An 18264-nucleotide genomic window follows, 5' to 3' on the forward strand; every position below is an offset into this window, starting at 1 on the left:
CTAACCAGCCTGCGTGTACGTTCAAAATGTTTATGGACTGTAAGCCACAGACCTTCACCGGGACTGAAGGGGCTGTTGGACTTCTGAGATGGTTCGAGAAAGCAGAGTCTGTGTTTGCTATCTGTAACTGTCCCGCTGGGGACAGGGTGAAATATGCTGCGGGTACCTTGGCGGATGGTGCCCTAACGTGGTGGAATGCCCAAGTCCAACTGTTGGGCATCGAGGCAGCGAATGCTACAACTTGGGATGACTTTAAAGAACTGATTCGGGAAGAGTATTGTCCTCGGGACGAGGTCCAGAAGTTGGAAAACGAGTACTACGACTTGAAGATGGTTGGATCTGAAGTCGAAGCATATGTGAAGCGATCGTATGAATTGGCTGACATGTGTCCGAACTTGTCACGGCCCATGTCTCGGAGGATTGAGTTGTTTATCAAGGGGCTGCCTCCGCGTGTGAAAAGTCTGGTTACTGCAGCACATCTCAATGATTTGACACAGATTGTCCGTTTGACCCACAAGATTGTGGATTAAGAAGTAGAGAGTAACTCGTTACCGCCGCGTGTTTCAACCACTACTACTGCTGCACCCACTGCCACTGCGTCCACTAATGATAACAAGCGGAACTGGAGCGATTACAACAAAGCATCTAGTGCGGGTCAGACTCAGAAAAGGCCAGACAACTATAGCAATCGCGGCACCAGCCAGTCGTCTTCTGTCAATCAAGGCCAAGGGGGTAGTCAAAGTCAGGGTCAGTATGCGGGGAGGAAGCCACGGTGTAACAAGTGTGGCTATCATCATTTCGGGCCGTGTGGTCGGACATGTAACAGGTGTGGTAAGGCGGGCCATGAGGCCAGAGATTGTAGAGCTCCACAGCCCAAACACCAGCAGCAACAGAACCAGCAAAATCAGAGACAGCAGGGACAACCACCCCAGCAGAATCAGGGCTTCAGAAAGGGGTGCTATCAGTGTGGGGACGAGGGTCACTTTAAGCGGGATTGCCCTCAGCTAAACCAGAACGCTAACGACAACAACCGCCCGAATAATAACAATGCTGGGAACAACAACAACAACAACGGCAACAATGGGGGAAATGGTGCTCGAGGCAGAGTGTTCCAGCTTGGAGCAGGGGATGCCAGGAATGACGGCAACGTTGTAACTGGTACGTTTCCTGTAAATAATCGTATTGCTTCTGTATTATTTGATTCCGGCGCCGATTGGAGTTATGTGTCCCTAGAATTTAGTCGACGATTAGGGATAACCCCAACACCCTTAGAAGTTAAGCAGGTAGTAGAACTAGCAGATGGTAAAACGATAGAAGCCTCGAATGTTCTTTTCAGGTGCAAACTAGATCTCGTGGGTCAAGTGTTTGATATTGATCTTCTTCCCATTACGCTCGGTAGTTTCGACATAGTAGTAGGCATGGATTGGTTGTCTAAGCACCAAGCGGAGATTTTGTGTAAGGAGAAGATTGTGCGTATTCCTCTCCCTGATGGAGAGTCATTATCAGTTCAAGGGCATCGTAGTGGGATGATGGTTGGGATTATCTCGGCCATGCGTGCACAGCAGTATCTACAAAAGGGGTACCCTGCAATGTTAGCGTTAGTTACTAATGCTCAGTCTGAAGAGAGAAAGATCGAAGACCTACCAGTGGTGCGAGACTTCGCTGATGTATTTCCAGAGGAGCTACCAGGGTTACCTCCTCACCGTCAAGTAGAATTCCAGATTGATCTTGCGCCGGGAGTAGCTCCAATTGCACGTGCTCCTTACCGTTTAGCACCAGGGGAATTGCAAGAACTGTCTAACCAACTGCAAGAGTTGTTGGACAGGGGCTTTATTCGACCCAGTTCTTCGCCTTGGGGAGCCCCAGTACTATTTGTAAAGAAGAAAGATGGGTCATTCTGTATGTGTATTGATTATCGGGAGCTCAACAAGGTGACCATCAAGAACCGTTATCCGTTACCCCGGATCGACGACTTGTTTGACCAGTTACAGGGGTCAAGTTTCTATTCGAAGATCGACTTAAGGTCGGGTTATCACCAGGTAAGGGTTAGGGAAGAGGATATTCCCAAGACGGCTTTTCGAACGCGCTATGGACACTATGAGTTTTTGGTCATGCCATTTGGATTGACAAATGCACCAGCGGTTTTCATGGATCTCATGAACCGCGTGTGTAAGCCTTATCTCGATGAATTCGTTATAGTATTCATCGATGACATCTTAGTCTATTCGAAGAACAAGGAAGATCACGAGCAACACCTACGTCTCATCTTGGAACTTTTGAGAAGGGAGCAGCTGTATGCGAAGTTTTCTAAGTGTGATTTTTGGATTCGAGAAGTACATTTCCTAGGCCACGTTGTTAATGAAAAAGGGATACATGTTGATCCTGCAAAAGTGGATGCGGTTAAGAATTGGGCGGCACCAAAGACTCCCTCCGAGGTGCGACAATTCCTTGGTCTCGCAGGATATTATCGAAGGTTCATTAAAGATTTCTCGAAGATCGCGCAACCCCTCACCTCGCTAACACAGAAGAACACGACGTACTCTTGGGGAACGAAGCAGGATGTCACGGCTCCCGACCCACCCTGGACGGAGTCAGGGGCCGCGAGCAGTCCCAGTGGTACCCGTGGTATTTTTATGCGACAGCGGAAGTCTTTTATTACAGGATCTTTTCACCGTAAAATGCTCGTTAATATATTATAAAGTTTAGGGGATAAATCCCATAATTTACAATAAGTTGATTTCACACAGAAATCTTTATTTTCCAAAACATGTTTTATTGATTTATTCACACTGAGCCACTTCTCTGAGTTTTTACTGCACTTTTCCTGGATCACACAGATCACCTGTAACATGTTTGAAAAAGGTTTTGTCAGCGGGGAAATACTGAGTGAATCATTCTGTTTTCTAAAACGACTCGTTAGTTATAAATTACAGTATTAAGGGGAATTACAATGTTTTTATCAACCAATTATCAAGAATAGGTATTTGTCACTCGACCGGATCTGTGACTGTGGTCATACCACTATTGGGTCCCGTCGCCCCTAATAGTGACGGCTCACTCACTTAGAGTAATAACAATAGTAATGTGCACAATACCCCACATACCGACTGTAATTTGGTGATTACAAAGACTTAATCCCTGTAATTATAACCTTGAAAATAACTTGGAGTTTTGTAATACTTACTCACAAACTGTGAGAAAACAGTTTAAAAAAAAAAAGAATGACTCACATTGCAGATTAACGAGCAAATAGATAAGGCTACTGATTATCCTTGATTACACCTAGTTTAACACAATGCACACACAGACAGGTTAGTAACTAATACAGCAGTTACGTCAATTCACGAGATTAAACCTTCACAACGATTAATCAGTGCAATACTCGATAATTCAATCGGATTCACAACGAATAACAGAGCATAGTCCGAATTCGAACAGTACTCTAATATTCAAGTCGAAATCACGACGAATAATCAAAGTACAAGCTCAATTGAGCAGCACCCGGACTATCGTTGGATAGTTATAATCGATCGGACGTTGAATCGTAATAGCGATCGAGTTATTACCCTGATTGCGGCAGCGTTTCGTGATCGTGTGTGTGTGTTTAGATTGATTTTCGAAATAACAGAACGTCCACAGAGGATTTGTGAAACATTTTAGCACCTCAGTTTGCATGCCAAGGTCGGCTATTTATAGCAGAAATTTCGACATGCTTACGGACCGTATGACTAACTCCTTACGGTCCGTAAGGGAACCCGGTCTGCTTACGGTCCGTAAGGCTATCCCTTTACGGTCCATAAAGGGTGCAGCCTACTTCCTAGCCTAGCTGAGTTCGGTTGTAGCTTAGGTGATTCAACACTTTCAACCAATCAGCATCTAGCAACGAATTAATTAAGATAATTATCAATTAGGGTTTGCCCCCCTCGAGTTTTAGGGGCCCTGATCCTGATTCCGATTATTCCGGAAATTTCAGGGTTTATGCCAAATTACTTGGGTGTCTTAATTAAGGTTTTCTTATTGGATAATTATTAACCTAATTACCGGTTTTATTGACAGTTGTTACATCCTCCCCACCTTAAGAAAAATCTCGTCCTCGAGATTTACTGGAATAGATGAGGATATTTTCGCTTCATTTCGGATTCCAGCTCCCAAGTGTATTCTGGTCCTCTCTTTGAATTCCACTTGACTTTGACCAATACCAGTCTTTTATGCTTGAGGAATTTGACTTTTCGATCTTCAATTTCTAATGGTTTCTCTACAAATTTCAACTTTTCATTTACCTCTACTTCTTGAAGAGGGACTACCAGGGATTCATCTAATAAACATTTCTTGAGATTGGATACATGAAATACATCATGTACTCCAGCCAATTCTTCTGGTAGTTGTAATCGGTAAGCTACTGGTCCTATTCGTTGAATCACAGGGAATGGTCCAACGTATCTCGGACTTAGCTTTCCTTTCTTACCGAATCGTACTATACCTTTCCAAGGAGAAATTTTTAAAAGTACTTTATCTCCGACTTGAAATTCTAAAGGTTTGCGACGATTATCTGCATAGCTCTTCTGACGATCTCGAGCTGTTTTCAGTCTTTCCTTGATCTGGGTTATCTTGTCAGTAGTTTCTTGTACAATTTCAGGACCTGATAATTGACTTTCTCCGATTTCTGCCCAACATACTGGAGTTCTGCATTTGCGTCCATACAGTGCTTCGAATGGTGCAGCTTCGATGCTTGAATGGTAACTATTGTTATAGGAGAATTCTATTAATGGCAAATGGCTATCCCAATTACCACCAAAGTCAATTACACATGCTCGGAGCATGTCTTCTAACGTTTGGATTGTCCTTTCACTCTGTCCGTCTGTTTGTGGATGATATGCAGTACTTAGATTTAGTCGAGTTCCCATTGCTTTCTGAAAACTTTTCCAGAAATGAGAAGTAAATCGACTATCTCTATCCGATACGATGGAGAGTGGGACTCCATGTAGGGATACTACTTCGTCCACGTACAGTTGCGCTAACCTTTCCATGCTAAAGGTTTCTTTCATTGGTAAGAAATGAGCTGATTTGGTTAATCGGTCTACAATTACCCAAATTGCATCATTACCTCTTTTGGTTTTGGGTAACTTAGTAACAAAATCCATTGTTATGAGTTCCCATTTCCATACAGGCATTTCTAGTTGTTGAAGTAATCCTGAAGGTTTCTGGTGTTCCGCCTTAACTTGTGAACAAGTTAAACACTTGGATACGTATTCGGCTATATCCTTTTTCATTCCTATCCACCAGAAATTATTTCTTAAATCTTGGTACATCTTATTGTTTCCTGGGTGCATGGTATACCTAGATTTATGAGCTTCTTCTAAGATCTTATCTCTTAACTCTCCTTGCTTAGGTACCCAAATTCGTTTCTTATGGAATTTCCAAATTCCATCATTTCCTTGTTCTAGTTCTTTTAGGTAACCTTTCATTCCTTCAGCATCATCTTTGATTGCTGTTTTCTAAACTTCTTTGATTTGTGCCATTAAATCTACTTGTAGATTCAACCTCAGAGCACGGACTCGTTTCTGCTTCTCATTGTACTTACGACTTAAGGCATCGGCAACTACATTTGCCTTTCCTTCGTGATAGTGAATATCACAGTCGTAGTCGCTTAGTATCTCCATCCATCTTCTTTGCCTCATGTTTAATTCTTTTTGCCCAAATATATATTTTAAACTTTTATGATCTGTATAGACAGTAAACTTACTTCCATACAGATAATGTCTCCAGATCTTAAGGGCAAAAATTATGGCTCCTAATTCTAGATCATGAGTCGTATAATTTTCTTCGTGCTTTTTCAATTGCCTAGAAGCATACGCAATTACCTTCTTGCGTTGCATCAACACACATCCATATCCTAATTTTGAAGCATCACAATATACTTCAAAGTCTTCTGTTCTTTCGGGTAAAGCTAAGATTGGTGCATTTGTCAACCTATGCTTTAAAATCTTAAAGGCTTCTTCTTGTCTAGGTCCCCATTCAAACTTAGCAGCTTTACAGGTTAACTTGGTTAAAGGTACGGCTATCTTAGAAAAATCTTTGATAAATCGTCTATAGTATCCAGCTAAGCCTAGAAAACTTCTTATCTCCATTGCTGTTTGTGGAACTTTCCATTTAGTAATTGCTTCTATCTTAGCAGGATCTACATGGATACCTTCGTGATTTACCACATGTCCTAAGAATTGTACTTCTTGCAACCAAAATTCACATTTCGAGAATTTGGCATAAAGCCTTTCTTTTCATAACAAAGTTAAGAGAACGTGTAAGTGCTCACAGTGTTCTTTTTGGCTTTTGGAGTAAATAAGTATATCGTCGATGAAAACAATTACAAATTTATCCAAGTATGGTTTACAGATTCGATTCATCATGTCCATGAATGCTGCTGGGGCATTCGTTAACCCAAAGGGCATGACTGTAAACTCATAATGACCATACCTAGTTCTGAAAGCAGTTTTAGGTATGTCTTCTTCTTGTACTTTCAACTGATGGTATCCGGATCTTAAATCTATCTTTGAGAAGTACCTAGCTCCTTGTAATTGATCAAAAAGATCATCAATCCTAGGTAATGGGTATCGATTCTTAATCGTAACCTTATTCAATTCCCTATAATCGATACACATTCTCATTGATCCATCTTTCTTTTTCACAAACAACACTGGTGCACCCCAAGGGGATGAACTAGGTTGTATGAATCCTTTGCTTAATAATTCATCTAATTGCTTTTTCAATTCTAGCATTTCGGTAGGTGCTAATCTATATGGTGCTTTAGCTATTGGTGCAGTACCTGGAATTAAATGAATTCTAAATTCTACTTCTCTATCAGGTGGTAATCCAGGTAATTCTTCTGGAAAAACGTCTGGGTATTCTGACACTACCGGGATATCCTGAAGTTCCTTATTTTTAGTGTTAATGATTACTGAAATCATGTACACCATTTCCTGCTTTCTCGAATAACTAGCCAATTTCATTACAGAAATGAATTTTAGTGGCTTCCGTGGTTTATCTCCAGTAATTAAAATTACCTCTCCTGAAGGTGTTTGAATTTCTACGGCATTTTTATCACATAGGATTCGTGCATGGTTGGCTATTAACCAATCCATTCCTAATACTACATCGAATCCGGCTAAATTCATTGGTAACAGATTTGCAGAAAACTTATGGCCTAATAATTCTATTTTTCCTTTTTGCCAGACTTTATCTATTTTTACAGAATTTCCTTCTACGGTTTCGACTGCGAAGATTTGCCTAAGAGTGGTTAAAGGTAGCTTAAGATCTTGACAAAATGAAGTATTGATAAAACTTTGGTTTGCACCAGAGTCAAATAATACTTTGGCAAACACATCATGTACTAGGAACGTACCAGCTATCACATCTGGAATGAGTTCGGCCTCTTGAGTGGTCAGCTGGAATGCCCGCGCATTTCTCTTTGTTGCTCCTTCAGCTGGTTTGGCTTGGTTGGCTATAGGTTTAGCTAATTTAGGACATTCGAATTGGAAATGTCCCCTTTCTCTGCAATTATCACAAATTCTTGTTTTCTTCCTGCAGTCTTCTTCCCGATGTCCTTTGGTCTTGCAAAAATTGCAAATCATGTTGCATTGTCCATAATGCTTCTTTTTGCAAGTTTTGCAGAAGGGAGGTGATGAGGATTGCCCTGTTCCTCTTTTCTTGGTATTACCCACACGAAATCCTTGGGTAATCTTCTGAGCTATTTCCTTCTTCCGGTCTTCTTCTCCTGTGCGCACCAATTCATCCGTTAGGGTGTTAGCTAATTCTACCGCATCGTCAATAGTACGAGGTCTCGCAGCTTTAACGATGTTTTGGATTTCACTAATTAACCCCCAGATGTAACGGGAAATAAGTACTGATTCTGGCGAAGCCAGTGTTGGCACTACCCTTGCGTATTCAAAGAATGTCGAAGTATAGCCTCGGCAATCTACCCCTGTCATACGGTGACTTAGGAATTTGTTTGCCATTTGGTCTTTTTCATATTCAGGACAGAATTTTCTTTTTACAAGACTCTTAAATTCTTCCCAACTCATAGTATAGGCTATCCTTCTTCCTTTTGCCTGGAGGATCGTATTCCACCATTCTAGCGCTCCTTCTTTGAACAGATTTGATGCATACATCACCTGATCCTCTTCGGCACATTTGCTTATTGCAATCACTGCTTCGGTTTTCTCTAACCAACGCAGTGTTGCAGTTGCCCCTTCGTTACCTGCAAATTCAGTAGGTTTGCAAGCAAGAAATTCTTTGTAAGTGCAACCAGATGTTGCAGCTTTTATTCTTTTTAGAAGTGGGACTTGTTGCGGATCATGGTCGTTATGATTGCCGCCTCCATTTATGCTGTTACTGCCGTTATCTTCCAGAGTACGTTTACTAGGATTTAATTGTTGTGGTTCGGCAGGTTTTTGAACAGCAGCCACAATTGCTGGAATAGCATGGGCTATCCCTTGGGCGATAAAGTGCTTGATATCTTGTCGAGTTATATATTGATCTTCTTGTTCTTACTCAAATTGATTTACTTCATTAATTGGTTCATTGTTAGCGTTTTCCATCTGCTAATTGGTAGGAATTATTAGTGTCTAACTTATTACTAACAAAATTAGCACAGATAAACACATAATTTATTACAACATACAAGCATAACCAAAATTGTCGATTTCTCGACTTTCATTTTTGTTATTGTATATTGTATATGCATCCGTACACACCGTATCTTACAGAGTTTTATTGCCCATTTTACAAGGTTTTAAGTTACTTATTTACACTATTATACAATACGGCTTCCTGTGGTTTAATTGACAGTTCTAGTAACGATGTTCCCTCTCATCGTACTTCCAAGTTAAATGCTCTCCCATTTCTCTAATCCTATTACCCGTACCTATCAGTTCTTCACCGAACTGACGGAGTTCAGCCAGGTTTTCATTACTCATGGGAGGATTCGGGATTGGTTCTGGATCGAATTGTGGAAGGAAACTATAAGGACTATTGACTATATTTTGGAATTGCCAGTCGTTTGTCCACCATTCCTCCAGTTCTCCTAGTGGTCGGGTGTGGATTAAAGGTTCAGGAATAGCTGGTGCTATGTTTAAGGGAAATTGGACTGTAGCCGGGTAAGGGTACAAATTAGTGTGGATTGGGCTTATGACCTCACAGTTTTCTAAGAGACGGTCTATTTCGTCTTGAAACGTAATTTCTTCTGGTTGTTTAGAACTTTCGCCAATCTCTATTCCCTTTTGCTTAAGATCTATTCCTATTTCCTTTTCTGGTGGTTTCGAACTTTCTCCAGTTTCTATTTCCTTTCCCTTGCTCACGCTCACAGGATTTTCTATTTTAGGGAGTCTCCTAGTGGCTGGTTTCCTACGGCGTACTTTCCTCCACCCTACGTATCTTCTCTTCTTTTTAGGTTTGGCTTTTTCCAGCGGTGGAGCTTGGAATTCCACAGGTTCTTCTATGTCAGCGATGTAACCAGTAAAGTCGTAAGAGACTTCGATAGGCACTGGATATAAGTTGAGATTCTGAAATGCTTCCGATATCTCACTCATGCTGCATAGTATATATGCAAAATACAAGAATGCAATGTTAAAACTTTGGAACAAAGTTTAACAAACAAACACTAAAGTTTTATTGCATACTAATTTATACAGAAGACAACAGAAATAAACACACTGGGGTTTTATTTATTTACTGGATAGTGACTTTTCTTACTAGACTCGATTTATTGGAAATTTAGAGGTTGGTATTTTCTGCTACAGTAGCTAGCATATAGAGATTTGCCCATTTCCCGTCTATTTTATCTTCCCAAGGTGTACTATTACCCAACTCTTGGACTTCTGGGTTAAACCTAACTCTCTTGGTTCGGGGTTTCTTTTTCTCCTGACTCTTTTTAAGTATCGAATCCCTTTTCTCTGGGGAAAGAGGATTCTCATAGTTTGCCTTGCGGACAAAGATTCCCTCTTCTAGGTTTACTGGGTTTTTAGAAGAAGATGCAACATCTAGTTTGTGGTAGATAGCAGACAGCTTTTGTTTACCCATACTGTAACTAACAAATAATCAGTTTAATAAAACATATAATCACAGGATAACAACTAGTAGAATTAAGTATTTTGTAAAATACTTAATCTAGTATTAGGCTTAATCAGCGGCTCGATCAGTGGCTCAATAGTTATTAATTATTAGCTCTGATACCACCTTCTCTGTCACGGCTCCCGACCCACCCTGGACGGAGTCAGGGGCCGCGAGCAGTCCCAGTGGTACCCGTGGTATTTTTATGCGACAGCGGAAGTCTTTTATTACAGGATCTTTTCACCGTAAAATGCTCGTTAATATATTACACAAAGTTTAGGGGATAAATCCCATAATTTACAATAAGTTGATTTTACACAGAAATCTTTATTTTCCAAAACATGTTTTATTGATTTATTCACACTGAGCCACTTCTCTGAGTTTTTACTGCACTTTTCCTGGATCACACAGATCACCTGTAACATGTTTGAAAAAGGTTTTGTCAGCGGGGAAATACTGAGTGAATCATTCTGTTTTCTAAAACGACCCGTTAGTTATAAATTACAGTATTAAGGGGAATTACAATGTTTTTATCAACCAATTATCAAGAATAGGTATTTGTCACTCGACCGGATCTGTGACTGTGGTCATACCACTATTGGGTCCCGTCGCCCCTAATAGTGACGGCTCACTCACTTAGAGTAATAACAATAGTAATGTGCACAATACCCCACATACCGACTGTAATTTGGTGATTACAAAGACTTAATCCCTGTAATTATAACCTTGAAAATAACTTGGAGTTTTGTAATACTTACTCACAAACTGTGAGAAAACAGTTTAAAAAAAAAAGAATGACTCACATTGCAGATTAACGAGCAAATAGATAAGGCTACTGATTATCCTTGATTACACCTAGTTTAACACAATGCACACACAGACAGGTTAGTAACTAATACAGCAGTTACGTCAATTCACGAGATTAAACCTTCACAACGATTAATCAGTGCAATACTCGATAATTCAATTGGATTCACAACGAATAACAGAGCATAGTCCGAATTCGAACAGTACTCTAATATTCAAGTCGAAATCACGACGAATAATCAAAGTACAAGCTCAATTGAGCAGCACCCGGACTATCGTTGGATAGTTATAATCGATCGGACGTTGAATCGTAATAGCGATCGAGTTATTACCCTGATTGCGGCAGCGTTTCGTGATCGTGTGTGTGTGTTTAGATTGATTTTCGAAATAACAGAACGTCCACAGAGGATTTGTGAAACGTTTTAGCACCTCAGTTTGCATGCCAAGGTCGGCTATTTATAGCAGAAATTTCGACATGCTTACGGACCGTATGACTAACCCCTTACGGTCCGTAAGGGAACCCGGTCTGCTTACGGTCCGTAAGGCTATCCCTTTACGGTCCGTAAAGGGTGCAGCCTACTTCCTAGCCTAGCTGAGTTCGGTTGTAGCTTAGGTGATTCAACACTTTCAACCAATCAGCATCTAGCAACGAATTAATTAAGATAATTATCAATTAGGGTTTGCCCCCCTCGAGTTTTAGGGGCCCTGATCCTGATTCCGATTATTCCGGAAATTTCAGGGTTTATGCCAAATTACTTGGGTGTCTTAATTAAGGTTTTCTTATTGGATAATTATTAACCTAATTACCGGTTTTATTGACATTTGTTACACAGGAAGAGGCTTTCCAAGTTCTGAAACAGAAACTCTGCAGTGCACCAATCTTGTCTTTACCAGAGGGCACCGAAGATTTTGTGGTATATTGTGATGCGTCGATTCAGGGTCTCGGTTGTGTGTTAATGCAGCGCGAGAAGGTGATAGCCTATGCCTCGCGGCAGTTGAAGATTCATGAGAAAAATTACACGACACACGACTTGGAGTTAGGAGCGGTGGTATTTGCGTTGAAGATCTGGAGGCACTATCTGTACGGTACCAAATGCACCATCTACACCGACCATAGGAGTCTTCAGCATATCCTCGACCAGAAAGAATTGAATATGCGACAACGACGATGGGTGGAATTATTGAACGATTATGAATGTGCCATCAAGTATCATCCGGGCAAGGCGAACGTTGTAGCTGACGCCCTCAGCAGAAAGGATAATGCACCTAGGCGTGTACGAGCATTGCAACTCACGATCCAGTCCAATCTTCCTTCCCAGATACGAGACGCTCAGTTAGAAGCGTTGAAACCAGAGAACGTCCAAGCTGAAGCTTTACGCGGCTCAAGACAACGATTAGAGCAAAAGGGAGACGGTGCTTACTACGTAACCGGACGCATTTGGGTCCCATTCTTTGGCAACTTACGAGAACTTGTAATGGAAGAGGCACATAAGTCACGTTACTCCGTACATCCTGGATCAGATAAGATGTACCATGACTTAAAAACTACGTACTGGTGGCCTAGCATGAAAGCTCATATAGCAACCTACGTCAGCAAATGTTTGACTTGTGCTAAAGTCAAAGCGGAGCATCAAAAGCCCTCAGGTCTACTGTAGCAACCAGAGATACCCACATGGAAGTGGGAACAGATCGCTATGGATTTTGTGACAGGATTACCCAGAACTCAGGCTGGGAACGATACCATTTGGGTGATTGTTGATCGCCTCACGAAGTCAGCACACTTCTTAGCAATCAAGGAAACAGACAAGTTTTCTCAATTGGCAGCAATCTACCTTAAGGAAGTGGTTTCTAGGCATGGGGTGCCAACTTCTATCATTTCAGACCGAGATCCGCGTTTCACTTCAGAGTTATGGCAGTCAATGCATAAATGGTTCGGTTCCCAACTCGACAAGAGTACCGCTTATCACCCGCAGACGGATGGTCAAAGCGAGCGCACCATCCAGACACTTGAAGACATGTTGCAGGCGTGTCTGATTGATTTTGGGAAGGGGTGGGAGAAACACTTGCCATTGATAGAGTTCTCCTACAACAACAGCTACCATACAAGTATTAAGGCAGCTCCGTTCGAAGCCCTGTACGGACGGAAATGTCGTTCACCTCTCTGCTGGCTGGAGGTGGGTGATAGTCAGATCACAGGCCCTGAGTTTGTGCTTGAGGCGTCAGAAAGCATTGTGCAGATCCGAAACCGTATTGCCGCAGCTCGCGACCGCCAGAAAAGCTACGCTGACAAGCGTAGTAAACCGTTGGAATTTGAAGTTAATGATCGTGTTATGTTGAAGATTTCACCCTGGAAGGGTGTCGTGCGTTTTGGGAAACGTGGCAAACTAAACCCTCGTTATGTAGGACCATTCAAAATTTTAGAACGGATTGGAAAGGTGGCCTACAGGTTGGAATTACCCGCTGAGTTGGGTAATGTCCATGATGTGTTTCACGTATCGCAGTTAAAGAAGTGTTTGGCTGATGAAACACTAGTTGTACCATTTCAAGAGCTGAAGATAGATGACAAATTGCAGTTTGTCGAAGAACCAATTGAAATTATGGATCGGGAAGTTAAAGTTCGGAAACACAGCCGTATACCGATTGTGAGAGTTCGTTGGAACTCAAGACGTGGTCCAGAGTTCACGTGGGAACGCGAGGACCAGATGAAACTCAAGTATCCACATTTATTCCCCAAAGACCAGGCAAAACCTAGCAAACTTAATGTTAATGCAACTAGTGAATTTCGGGACGAAATTCCCATTCAAGTGGGGGATGATGTGACACCCCAGGAAAACTAGTGAACAATATAGCTTACCTAGCTTCCTTAGTGAGTGCATACCAAATTTCGGGACGAAATTTCTTTTTAGTTGGGGATATTGTGACAACACGCAATTCGAACCTATTTTATGTAACGATACATGCTTATGTGAATTATTATAATTATTGATTGTTATGATTTGTGTTGTGTGTAATGGAATGTATGTATGTGTATAATGAACCAACCGCACAACACACACACTCGATCGCACAAGCCCATTTGGGCCACACCTTATAATCGAACCCATAGGGCAGCCGAGTTGGGCTCGGCCCACTTCCTTTTATGCGCGACCAAACACTCTCTATGGAGTTGTTTTCTCATTTGTTGCAAATCATAACACACACAAGTTCACAAAACCCTAGTGCTCTCTTCCTTCTCTCAAACCCGACGACGAACAACCCTTTGGGATCGAAGATCTTGCCTTTCATTCGGCTCACCTCCCCTTTGTTTGATTTCAATCGGTTAGTGTTATATTCTTACTTGATTCTAGTATGATTGATACTTGGTGTATGATAGATTGAATGATGTTTATGTGTTGATATTGATGTAAATCGGACACCATAACATCCATCTAAGAACCGAAGGAATGCATGTAACCGGCCATATGTTGTGTGTGATTTATATGATGAATTGATACTTGATTGCTAAATTAATCCTACTGATCGATTATGTTACACGTGAACTCGAGTTGGTTGTTAATTGGGTATCGTTGAATTGGGTAGGTGAATTGAATGATTATGATGTTTGTTCTTGATTAAGCCGGTTAGGGTCCATATGAAATTCATAATAAAAACCTTGTTTGATCGAAAGAATGTTAATCAAATAGATGGAAATTATGTTGATTGATTGATATAAGATAGGAAACTTGTTGCATGATGTAACCGACTGAACATAAAAACCGGAACTTAAATACAGTCACACAACGCATCTTGCTCGCACAAGATGTCCACTCGCACAAGTGGGTCAGTCACACACGTTAAACTGATCGCACAAGGGTCCTCGGTCGCACAAGGACCCAATACGCACAAGTTGTTATGTTATGTTGTTGGGCCGAGCAGCCCGAATCATCTAGTCGCACAACCCGAGCAGATCGCACAAGTCTGCTCGGATCGCACAAATCAATTGTACATTATTTAGTTTGGGCCGGGTGTACCTTATGGGCCGGACTGATTCAATCGCACAACCATACCCGGATCGCACAAGTCACCTATGTATTGTTTATTTGGGCCGAAGGTGTCATTGGATCACTTATACTATTTGGGCCGAATTTATGTGGATCGCACAACATGTTGGGCCGGATATTATTGGACTGATTTATAATTTCACAAGTTGGATATGTTATGCCTGTTAACTTATGTTGCGTGTTTGCCATGATTATTACGTGCACGTTATCTGCCAACTTATGTGATACATACGTGCATTACTTGAGCCAAAGACCTGACTTGTATGGTAACCCTGTTAGGACGTGGTTAACCACCCTTAATTCAAGAACCTTTTGTGTATCTTACCGAGCAAACCAAGGTGAGTTCACTGCATTTCTCAAGCATGCGTCCCGGTGGTTTGGGACAACTAGTAAACAGTGGAAGGGAACGTTGGGTAAATATTTAAATTGGGCTTTGATTACTGAACCTTGGGGTCTGGACACTCCCAGGTTATTAAGGGGCACACTCCCCGGATACATATGGGCACACTCCCTAGGGTATCTAGCATGTTATGAGCAACATCGTATTGCAACGTTGAATCGCATTAACATACATCTGGTAACAAAACACGTTAACAAAACTTTGAACTCACCAGCATAGTCTGTCACACTTGTCTGCATGCTTGTAGTTCGTTAACATCTGGGACATGGACTTGCGATCTGGGAGTGCTGGAGTGGTCATGGATCGAGGCTCTTGGATTAACTTATATTAGACACATTGGTTTTGAACATTTATTATGAAACAGTGGTTAAACAATTTACTATATGCTTCCGCTACACAACTCTTTGATTTAATCTCATGGTTGACATTTACTATTGGTAATTAATGATATGTTTTATTTAAATACTTAACATTGGTTCAATGTGATTGGTGGCTCGAACTCTGATGAGTAACACGCCTCGCGGGGTTTCCGCAGGTGGAATTTTGGGGGTGTTACAGTTTATACTCCTCGTACTTGGGTTTACCTTAAAATATGCTTTTGTGGCAAGAATGGTCCTTAAAACACCTTAAAACATCAATTACACAACTACAGGGGCTAATAATGTAAAAAAAATGAAACTTATCAGAAACCCCAAAGGGCTCGCGGCCCGCGTTAACTTGCCTGGACATCCCAGGCGGGCCGCATGGACCCCCAGGTCTGCAGAAATGTGGACAGTCGCGACCAGCTTCAATTTTGAGCGGGATTTCCTTGTTTAAACCGAGTTTTAGCACTTGTAAACCCCTCTAATCAACCCTAATCACCTCCCTATAAGTACCCAAGGTCCTCTAAGCACTTGGACACTTTCATCACTCAAATCTCTCAAAAACACTCTCAAGTTCCAGCAAGAATCTGCATTTTCGGACAGATTCACACTCTTGCACTAAACTTGGTATAACTTGCTCATTTCTTAACGAAATTACTTGATTCTTCTTCCTACTTGCTTGGTTAATCATGGAGTTTGATTCCTTGACTTCTCCTTGGAGAAATCAGACCTGGAATTGCTCTGAAATTGACCAAAAACTTTCTGTTTTGTTACATACTTGTTTAAACTTCATCCGACTTGTGCCTAACACATCTCACACCAATGTCCTAATGCTTACAACCCCTCTTATGGTTGGTTAAGCTTAAAAACATGGTTTAGACACTTAAATCAGAGGATTAAACCTCATAAACTTTCTGTTTTGTTAGGGTATTTAACCCACAAGTCATGTCAAGCTTAGACTTTGATGAATGAGTGATTGTGGAACAACTTGGGTTGTTCCAACATAAAATCCTCACATGATTTGATGATTTCTTTTAGTTTAGATTATTTACATACTTGTATTAACCTTAGTTCGTGACCCTCCTTGGTTGTCTTTACATCAAGTGAAGTGGTAAACATTCAAGGGGTCCCTAAATGGAAGCATGTTCTTCCTACCCCATACATGACATTCATGAATGACTCGAGGTGCCTAAATGAAGATCTTAATCTTCTACCTCCTACTTGAATTATTGAACTTAATAATATGTAATACTTAAATATACATACACACATTCGAATCTTTTAATATTAAACTTGTGTTTATATGTTAAAGTAGTAGAATGACATCTAAGACTTAACACTCCAAGTATGATTCTAATGGGCTTACTACCCATGAAATACAATATAACCCTATGTAACACCTCGAAAATTTACGTCCAATAATGTATTGACACGTGTCATAGACTTTGCATATGCAAAAAAAACAAACTTTAGAGGGACTAAAGTTGACAAACGGTGAAAACTATGGAACGTAAGGGTCCAAAGTGTCAACAATGGATAAATAGACTCTATAATAACCCTACATAATGTTTATGACCTTAAACGGATGGATCATGGATCATACGAAGCGGAAATTGCACAAAAGTGAGGAATTACAAACTATAGGGGCTAAAAGTGTCAACATGTTGAATTTATACCTCTGAGTGAACTTTTGGCAGACCCGAAGCTTTGTAATGCTAAAATATACTCACTAGAATATGTGGTAAAAATTTCATGAAGTTTCGTTATCGAATGAGAAAGTTATGGCCAAAACCGTACTTGAGGGGTTAAAAGCGTCAACGTCGAATTTCATGGCTTTCCGGGTGAGCGAAAAGTTATCCGAGGACATTACCACGTTGGTAAATGTCCCAAGGTTCTTAAAAACCAAGTTTGGGGGTTTGCGAGTCAAAATAAATAGCCGAAACCTCGCGTGCAAAGACAGGGACCAAAGCTGCCATTTTTAATCAAAGTTTGGCAGCCCCAGGTGCAGAATTCGCGATCAGCTGCTGTTAAGTCCGAATTTTTGAGTGTTTAACAGCTAATATCACCTCCCTTATGCACCAATGGATGGACATGCAAGTATAGACACATGTAGACTCCTTACAACATCTGATTTCCTTTATAATTCAGATCAAAGCTCACATTTTGGGCACTTGAGTTTGAGAAACAAGAACATAGCAACTATCAAAATTTCACAAGGCTTCTCCAGGGATAATCTGATCGACAAGGCAGCCTCCAAGTGTTTTCTAGGCTTCATTAGGACCTTTGTAAGCATTCATATCATTCTATAATTCGTTCTAGCTTTGATTATTAGCAAAAAGTCAATCCGTTGTTCATATAGTTTGACTTTTCGATTAAACGAGTTTGGCTCTGTCATTTCTCAAATTGAAACCACTTATAAGTTGGTATTTATGTGGGAAACAAACCCTCAAAAGGGCATTCTCTGATTCCCACTCTAAGCATGCTATTTGTCGAGTCAAAGATGTTCTTAAAAAGTCAACAGAAATTGTTTTTGCGAAATATAGCGTAAATGGTA

This window comes from Helianthus annuus, chromosome 6 (assembly GCF_002127325.2).
Source record: "Helianthus annuus cultivar XRQ/B chromosome 6, HanXRQr2.0-SUNRISE, whole genome shotgun sequence".
Classification (NCBI taxonomy): domain Eukaryota; kingdom Viridiplantae; phylum Streptophyta; class Magnoliopsida; order Asterales; family Asteraceae; genus Helianthus; species Helianthus annuus.